We start from the raw sequence: 8,852 nt of genomic DNA, 5'->3' as shown, positions 1-8,852 counted from the left end.
AAGCAAGATAAATTAAAACAGAACAGCAAATGAAAACTGAGTCTAGGATCACACTACAGCAGGACAAACAGTTAATGTTCAGTTTCATATCTCACACCCAAGCATTCTATTAAAGATCACACACACACACCACACACCACACACACACACACCACGTCCAGTCAAGCAGAATATGATTTCATCGAGAGAGACACAAACAGCGGATTGGGACAGAGCTGAGTTCAGAAAGGCCGAACAGGAAACCAGCATTAGTGCAGCAGCTGCTGGAAAAGGCGGGGCCGTGTGTGCGTCTCATTCGCTTCGCTGGCGTCGCTGGCGGTCGGACGCTCTCTCGCTGCCGGCTGCGTGCTGGACGCTGCTGCTGTTGCTCCTCGCCCGCTCTCCCCATCGTCCTCCTCGCTGTCTTCATCGCTGCCGAAAGATCTCCTCCGTCGTCACGCGCCTGCCGGTCCCCGCCGCTCTCGCGCTGCCGCTGCTCTTTTCTCTCGCGCCTCTTACTGGCTTTCCTCGTCCTCCTCCTCCTCGTCTTCATCGCGGGCCCAGCTCCCATCCTCGCGCTCAGACTCGCTCTCAGAGTTGTCCCGAGTCGCTGGCCTTCTCGCGCGCTCGCTCGCCTGAGCAACAGGAACACAGAGGCAGCGTATTATATCACCACATCATGATATTTATCACATTAACTGATGTTAACTATAGCTATAACTATGATGATAATTATAACAAGGATAACTATTGGTAAGAGCTGTAGTGTTGACTCTGCTATTACACTTATGCAATTATTATAACTTTATAGTATAATTCTTGTTAGGGATGTCCTGAGCCCTGATCGCATCGGCTCTCTTCAGTCCGTTCCTTATTTTACGTTGTACAGCTGTCATGCCGATGTCGTTCTACTCATATATTATATATATACAGTACAGGTAAAAAAAGTTGTGGAAACATTACTATTTTTAATGTTTTTTGAAAGAAGTCTCTTCTGCGTCATCAAGCCTGCATTTATTTCGATCAAAATACAGAAAAAACTGTAATATTGTGAAATATTATTTACAACTTAAAATAATAGTTTTCTAGAATTTGAATATACTTTAAAAAAATAATTTATTCCTGTCCGATGCAAATCTGAATTTTCAGCATCATTACTCCCGTCTTCCGTGTCACATGTAACATCCAGTCCTATCACATGATCATTTAGAAAACATCATTCTAATATTCTGATTTATTATGAGTGTTGGAAACACGTTCTGCTGTCTAATATAATTTGATGAATAAAAGGTTAAAAAGAACTGCATTTATTCAAAAAAAAAAAAACATTTCTAATAATATATTTTCTTTACTATCACTTTTTATCAATTTACAACATCCTTGCTGAATACAAGTATTGATTTTATTTAAAAAGAAGAAAGAAAAAAATACTGACCCCAAATTACTTTTGTAATTGTTATTACAAAATATTTATATTTTAAAAACCATAGCTTTTTGTTTTTTTTAACTTTGTTATTCATCAAAGTATCTAAAAAGTATCACAATGTTCCCTGAAAAAATATAAGCCGCAGAACTGTTTCCAACTTGATAATAAGAATCATCATATTAGAATGATTTCTAAAGGATCCATGTGATGAATGATCCTAAAAATTCGCTTTTTGCCATCACACAGAAATAAATGATAATTATTTACTAAAGTATAAATAAATATTTTCCAAAACAATTATTTTAAATTGTAATAATATTTCACAATATTCACTGTTTTTTCTGATTTTTGATCAATATAATGCAGGCTTGATGAGCATTTCTTTCAAAAACATTAAAAATAGTAATGTTTCCAACTTTTTGACCTCTGTGTACTGTAATCTTTTAATCTTCACAACAACTCTGTAGTGTTGATTGATTTTTAATAAGCTTTTACTGTACTCGAAGGCTGTGCACCCAAACATCGATTCCTACAGGGAACATCCCAGATATCCCGCCCCCGACCGGCCGCTCTACATTGTCGCTGTATCTGTAACACACACAGGGTGTATAATATAAGGGGCTGTGTGTTCCACCGACGTCCTGCAGGTCTTTCTCCAAGTCCAGCTCCTCCTCTTCATCCTCGGGCTCGTGATTCTCCCCAGCTGGAGCCTTGCGAGCCTCCTGTCCACCAAACACACACGGGGATCAGTGATGAACTCGATGTGCTGTTTCTAAAGGTGTTCTGATACTGAGTGTGATGTGAACTGACCTGAGCCTCCAGCCAGCTCCCTTCTCGTTCATGTCTCTCACTGGTTTTTACATCCCCAGCACAGCGTTCGGTCGACGACATGAGCGCTCACCCCTAGACCTTCCAGCGCCCTTCGCCCCTACCCCCGCCTGCTCAGCCCGCAGCACCCTCGGGGTGGCAACACACACACAACAACGGTCAGTAAAACACACACTCAGCCGAGTGGGCGGAGCCGTCTGTGTGATTTTGAAAGTTACCTGGTCTCCAGCTCATTATAATAAACTCCGTTCTCCGTCTCCGAAGATGAAGAATAGTTCTGCCCGATCCTCGTATCCTTTACTTCGGCCTTGTTTCTTCACGTTCCAGTTTGTACTCTCGCGAGAGCGTTTTCTTTTGCTCATCTTCATAATCATACCTGCGCACACAACACCACAACACACACACCCACACACACACAGAGAGATCCTGTATCCCTATTGTAGTTTTTTCTTTCTTTTCCTTTTTTTTTTTTCTTCGTTTTTTTTTTTTTAGTAACATTTTTGGCAATTTTGTTCGCCGTTTTTGTCATTTTTTATTTTTAAATTTTATTTTATAGGTATTTTTATATGAAACTGCTTTTTTTTCTTCTTCTGCCATGGGAAAGAAAATAATCATTTTAGACTTTTTTATCTTTCTAATTTTAGGCTTTTTTTTCCTTTTTTACCAGAATTGCTAAGATAGACTAATAATCTTACACCCCAGAACTATTGGAAAAAAGTTCCATTATTGTTGTGCAAAAAAAAATCTGACCTTCCTGGATTCAGAAATGCTGTGTAAACTCCAGATCTAATAATTACACATCTAGGCCTATGTTATTGAATTCTAATCATTTGTGTATAAAAAAAAACCGTTTACGCTTATAATCCTGCTAATTAACTACAATTATGTGAATTGAACGTGCGTCACTGATATTTGTGAGTGAATGATCGTGTGTTTGGAGGAGTCTTACAGTTTCATCCCACCCGCATGTACTCCAGATCCTCCTCCACGTCTCTCTTGCGTCGTTTGCGCATCGTGTCCTCAAAGTTCTCGCATGGCAGGAAGTACGCCACAAACTGATTTCCCCTCCTCGTCCCATCATGCCCCTGAACACCCCACACACACACACACACACAGCACACACACACCACACACACACACACACACACACACACGTCAGGTTAGCTGGTTTCTCAGGAGTCTGTGATGACGCACTGATCTGAAGAGACGGTTCACACACACACCCTGATCATGGCCTGTGACATCATGTCCACCCCCGCCGGAGCAGAAACATCTTTAGGTGCCGGGTCAGAATCAAAGATGACTTGAGCACACGGATTAATCCACATCTGTGAGGAGAGAGGGACAGATCTGAGCACTGTCTGTGTGTGTGAGTGTGTGTTTGTCTGTGAATGTGTTGTGTCTGTGATGTGTGTGTGTCTGTGATTGTGTGTTGTCTGTGAGTGTGTGTGTCTGTGAATGTGTGTGTGTCTGTGAGTGTGTGTGGGTGTCTGTTGAGTGTGTGGTGTCTGTGAGTGTGTGTTTGTCTGTGAGTGTGTGTTGTCCTGTGAGTGTGTGTGTCTGTGAGTGTGTGGTGTGTCTGTGAATGTGTGTGTCTGTGAGTGTGTGGTGTCTGTGAGTGTGTGGTGTCTGTGAGTTTGTGTTTGTCTGTGAATATGTGTGTGTCTGTGAGTGTGTGGTGTCTGGGAGTGTGTGGTGTCTGGGAGTGTGTGTTGTCTGTGAGTGTGTGTTGTCTGTGAGTGTTTGTGTCTGTGAGTGTTTGTGTGTCTGTGAGTGGGTTGTGTCTGTGAGTGTGTGTGTCTGTTGGAGTGTGTGTGGTGTGTGTCTGTGAGTGTGTGTGTGTGTGTCTGTGTGTGTGGTGTGTGTGAGTGTGTGGTGTCTGTGAGTGTGTGGTGTCTGTGAGTGTGTGGTGTCTGTGAGTGTGTGTGTCTGTGAGTGTGTGTGTCTGTGAGTGTGTGTGTCTGGGAGTGTGTGTGTCTGTGAGTGTTTTTGTGTCTGTGAGTGTTTGTGTCTGTGAGTGTGTGTTGTCTGTGAGTGTGTGTTGTCTGTGAGTGTTTTGTGTCTGTGAGTGTGTGTGTCTGTGAGTGTGTGTGTGTGTGTCTCTGTGAGTGTGTGCGTGTCTGTGAGTGTGTGGGTGTCTGTGAGTGTGTGGTGTCTGGTGAGTGTGTGGTGTCTGGGAGTGTGGTGGTGTCTGTGAGTGTGTGGTGTCTTGTGAGTGTGTGGTGTCCTGTGAGTGTGTGTTGTCTGTGAGTGGGTTTGTTGTCTGTGAGTGTGTGGTGTCTGTGAGTGTGTGGTGTCTGTGAGTGTGTGGTGTCTGTGAGTGTGTGGGTGTCTGGTGAGTGTGTGGTGTCCTGTGAGTGTGTGGTGTCTGGGAGTGTGTGGTGTCTGTGAGTGTGTGGTGTCTGTGGAGTGTGTGGTGTCTGTGAGTGTTTGTGTCTGTGAGTGTGTGTTGTCTGTGAGTGTTTGTGTCTGTGAGTGTGTGTTGTCTGTGAGTGTTTGTGTCTGTGAGTGTGTGTGTCTGTGAGTGTTTGTGTGTCGTCTGTGAGTGTGTGTGTTGTCTGTGAGTGTGTCTGTGAGTGTGTGTGTTGTCTGTGAGTGTGTCTGTGAGTGTTGTGTTGTTGTCTGTGAGTGTGTGTGTTTGTCTGTGAGTGTGTGTTGTCTGTGTCTGTGAGTGTATGTGTGTTGTCTGTGTCTGTGTGAGTGTGTTGTGTTGTCTGTGAGTGTGTCTGGTGATTGTGTGTGTCTGTGAGTGTTTGTGTCTGTGAGTGTGTGAGTAAGTGTGTGTGGTGTGCGTCTGTGAGTGTGTCTGTGAGTGAGTGAGTGAGTGTGTGTGTGTGTGTGTGTGGTGTGTGTGTGTGTGTCTGTGAGTGTTGTCCTGTGAGTGTGAGTGTGTGTGTGTCTGTGAGTGTGTCTGTCTGTGAGTGTGTCTGTCTGATGATGTGTCTGTGAGTGTGTGTGTGTGTGTGTGGTGTGTGTGTGAGTGTGTCTGTTCAGTGTGTGTGTGGTGTCTGTGAGTGTGTCTGTGAGTGTGGTGTTGTGTGTGTGTGTGTGTGTCTGTGAGTGGTGTCTGTGAGTGTGTCTGTGAGTGTGTGTGTGTGTGCTTGAGTGTGTGTGTGTGTATATGTGTCTGTGAGTGTGTGTCTGTGAGTGTGTGTGTGTGTGTGTGTGTGTGTCTGTGAGTGTGTGTGTGTGTGTGTGTGTCTGTGAGTGTGTGAGTGTGTGTGTGTGTATGTGAGTGTGTGTGGTGTGTGTGAGTGTGTGTCTGTGAGTGTGTGTGTGTGTGTGTGTGTCTGTGAGGTGTGTGTGGTCGTGTGTGTGTGTCTGTGAGTGTGTGTGACCTTGAAGTCTGGGAAGACGGGCAGAACCTCCACCGGCGTGACTCTGGGTTTGCTGTAGTGCTGGGCAATCTGGAAGATTCACACAGAAGAATGAATCAGAAACACATCAGATCAATGCTGACGTCACGTGTGTGTGTGTGTGTGTGTGTGTGAGAGAGATCTGCGTCCACTCACGGATTTCTGTGCATCTTCAAATGTCTTCTCGATGGCTGCGATCTGACTGTCTCGGTCTTTGTAGATCTCCTCCTCTGTGAACTGCTGCTTCACGGACACACCGATCCTACACACACACACACACACACACGGGTCACATGATGATCAGCGCGTCTCACTGAGATGTCAGACAGACTGGCGTCACACTCACTTGACTTCCACCTTCTCGTGGAGACGCCGTATCTGTTGAACTCGGTGGAGATGTACTCGGTCTTCCTCATCCACTGCACCACCTTCGCGTGCTGCTGGGACCTGAACACACACACACCACACACACACTCGTCAGTCAGTGCTGGGGGTCAAAGGTCACAGGGGAGTGTGTGATTCTCTCGCACCTCTTTGAGCTGGACGGAGCCTGAATCTCCTCCTCCAGCAGCTTCTCATCAGCAGGATCCAGCAGAAAGCAACTGAAACACACAGGATCAAGGCGCCTTTATTTCCCACCATGCAGCTTCTGACCAAACACACGCATCTCATTGTGTATTGAGTGTAATGAGTGTGTTGTGTGTGTTTGTGCTCACTGCTGGGGTCGATGCGGTACGTGTCCAGGGTTTGATGAGGTCGATGGTGACCCCCGAATCCGGTTCAGTGAGCAGCTCGTGCTTGTGCTGTTTCTCCAGAGACGTGGCTTTATACTGAACAAACCTGCAACACACACACACACACGGTCACTGCAGCGCATCCCAGCAGCCCTACACACACACACACACACACATACACCACACACACACACACACATAGACACACACACAGACATACAGACACACACTCACAGACACACACGCACACACACGTCACTGCAGCACATCCCAGCAGCCCTACACACACAGACACACCACACACACACACACTCTCACACACAGACACACGCACACACACAGACACACATACACACACTGCACACAGACACACACGCACACACTCACAGACACACACGCACACACACAGACAGACACACACGCACACACAGACACACACGCGCACACAGACCCACACACACGCGCACACAGACGACACACACCCGCGCACACAGACACACACACCACGCGCACACAGACACACACACCACACACACCACACCTGTGGCTGGTTCGAAAGGATAGGTGATGAATTTGGGATCGAAGGGATATCTGGAAGACTGTTTCCAATACTTCACTCTGCACACGACACCAGACCTCTGCAGCACACAAGAGATTAAACACACCTCTGTTTCCCAGCCAGGTTTTTTCCCTCGGTCAGCCCCGCCCCTCTCTCACGTGTGAATGGCGCTGAGTCAGAGGTACAAACACAGGACATGACTGCGCCCGCACAACACACACTAAACTAATGATGAGCACTATATGAAACCCAGCAACGTCACACACTCCTTCAGAAACTATCAGATACACATCAGACAGCTGAAATCCCTCAAAAAAAACCCAGCAGGTGGGACGTCACGACTGTGCGATGTCTCAATTAAACACAACAGAGTGCTGATGAAGGTGTGTGTGTGTGTGTGTGATCTCTCACCGGTGTCCATCCTCCCGCTGCGCTTGCGTCTGTACAGTAGGAGCCATGGCTGGAGCCACGCAAACTACTAATAAACAGCGACGAAACACACAAATCAAGAGCTTAAACCAGATTATCGACGGAAACAACAGCACCGCGCGCTTCTGTGTGTGTGTGCGACTTCCGCCCCGCACCGTCTGCTGAAGGACCCCGCGCGGGAGCAGCGGCTGGCCCGATCAGCGCCTGCATCAAACTCTGTAAATAAGTTCACGCATTTATAAGCTTATATGATAGTGTACAGTGTTTGGGAAAACTACTTTTAAAACTAATGCATTACAATATTGCGTAACTTCCTAAAAAAATAACTAATTATGTTATTAGTTATGCGTTACATTACTTTTGCTACTTTTTCTCGTCTGCCTTTGCCTAATGTTTCAGGCACTACATGAGAAACAAAGGGACTGGTGTTACTTATCTGAAAAAGTATCTCCGATATTTCCTGTAAACTAAAAAGTAATACATTACTTTAGTGATTACTTGAAAAAGTAATCTGATTACATTACACAAGCATTACTTGTAACGCGTTACCCCCGACAGTGTGTACTGATGCAGCGCAGTTATACCAGCAGAGGGGTTTATTTTAGTGTAAATTCATGTAAACTGCTGCATTTTAGGTTTCATATAGAAGAGATGAAAATGTTAAACATTAAAAACAAATATGTGAACACATGATTTAACAACAAACCAGATTTAATGCTTTGTAATTCATGATGTGTAGTGCATTAGAGAATGTGAACACAACTGTAAGATAAGAGAGAATCTGAAAGAGAAAAACTTGATGTAGCAAATCAAAAAATTGTCAGTGGCGCCCCCAGAAAATTTTAATAGGGGTGGCCAGATGAGGCCACAGTAAATCTTGGGGTGGCACATCAAAAAATAAATAAATAAATAAAGGGTTTGCAATATTGACAAAAAAATGATATCTCTGTGATTTTCTGGGATTTTATCGATAACGAAAATTAGACAATATTTTGCTGTGTGTGTTATTGTGCTGATATCTTATTTCTAAGTGTGCTGACAGCTGAGGCTTTTTTTTTTTAAACTTTTACCTGCCATGTTTTTTCTAAAAGTGTGCACCATCTTTTAAGTCAGACACTTGCATTTGGGCTGTTACCAAGCAAATGCAATCAGGTATCAACAAAATTGATCTTTGCAATGCAGAGAAAACAGAAACTGCATCTGAAGTGCCATTTAATAATAATAATAATAATAATAAACTTTATTTTATATAGCGCCTTTAAAAGTAGCATCTCAAAGCACTTTACATAAAAAATGAAATTAAAAGATACACATAACAGAGCAGGCAGTAAAAACTAATCAAACAAAAATACAAAAGAATTAAATAAAATAGAAAGCCAATATAATAACAAACAAAGTAATCACATGAATCACATAAAAGCTGTCCTAAAATAGTATGTTTTAAGGGACGATTTAAAAACACTAAGGGATAAAACACCAAAAACAACAAAAAATAAAACAATATCAGAAAATATAAAAAGGAAGCCCGATCACCCCATAGA

The 8,852-nt window shown here is 44.1% G+C and overlaps 1 pseudogene; it reads right to left on the bottom strand.

Annotated features, from left to right (window-relative positions):
* Positions 1 to 248: 248 nt before the first annotated feature.
* Positions 249 to 7,547, bottom strand: LOC122147068 (annotated as a pseudogene).
* Between the last annotated feature and the right edge of the window lie 1,305 nt (positions 7,548 to 8,852).

Source organism: Cyprinus carpio, chromosome A12, assembly GCF_018340385.1.
Source record: "Cyprinus carpio isolate SPL01 chromosome A12, ASM1834038v1, whole genome shotgun sequence".
Lineage (NCBI taxonomy): Eukaryota > Metazoa > Chordata > Actinopteri > Cypriniformes > Cyprinidae > Cyprinus > Cyprinus carpio.
Note: the sequence above shows the minus strand (reverse complement) of the source record. Positions and strands in the feature narration are given on the sequence as shown.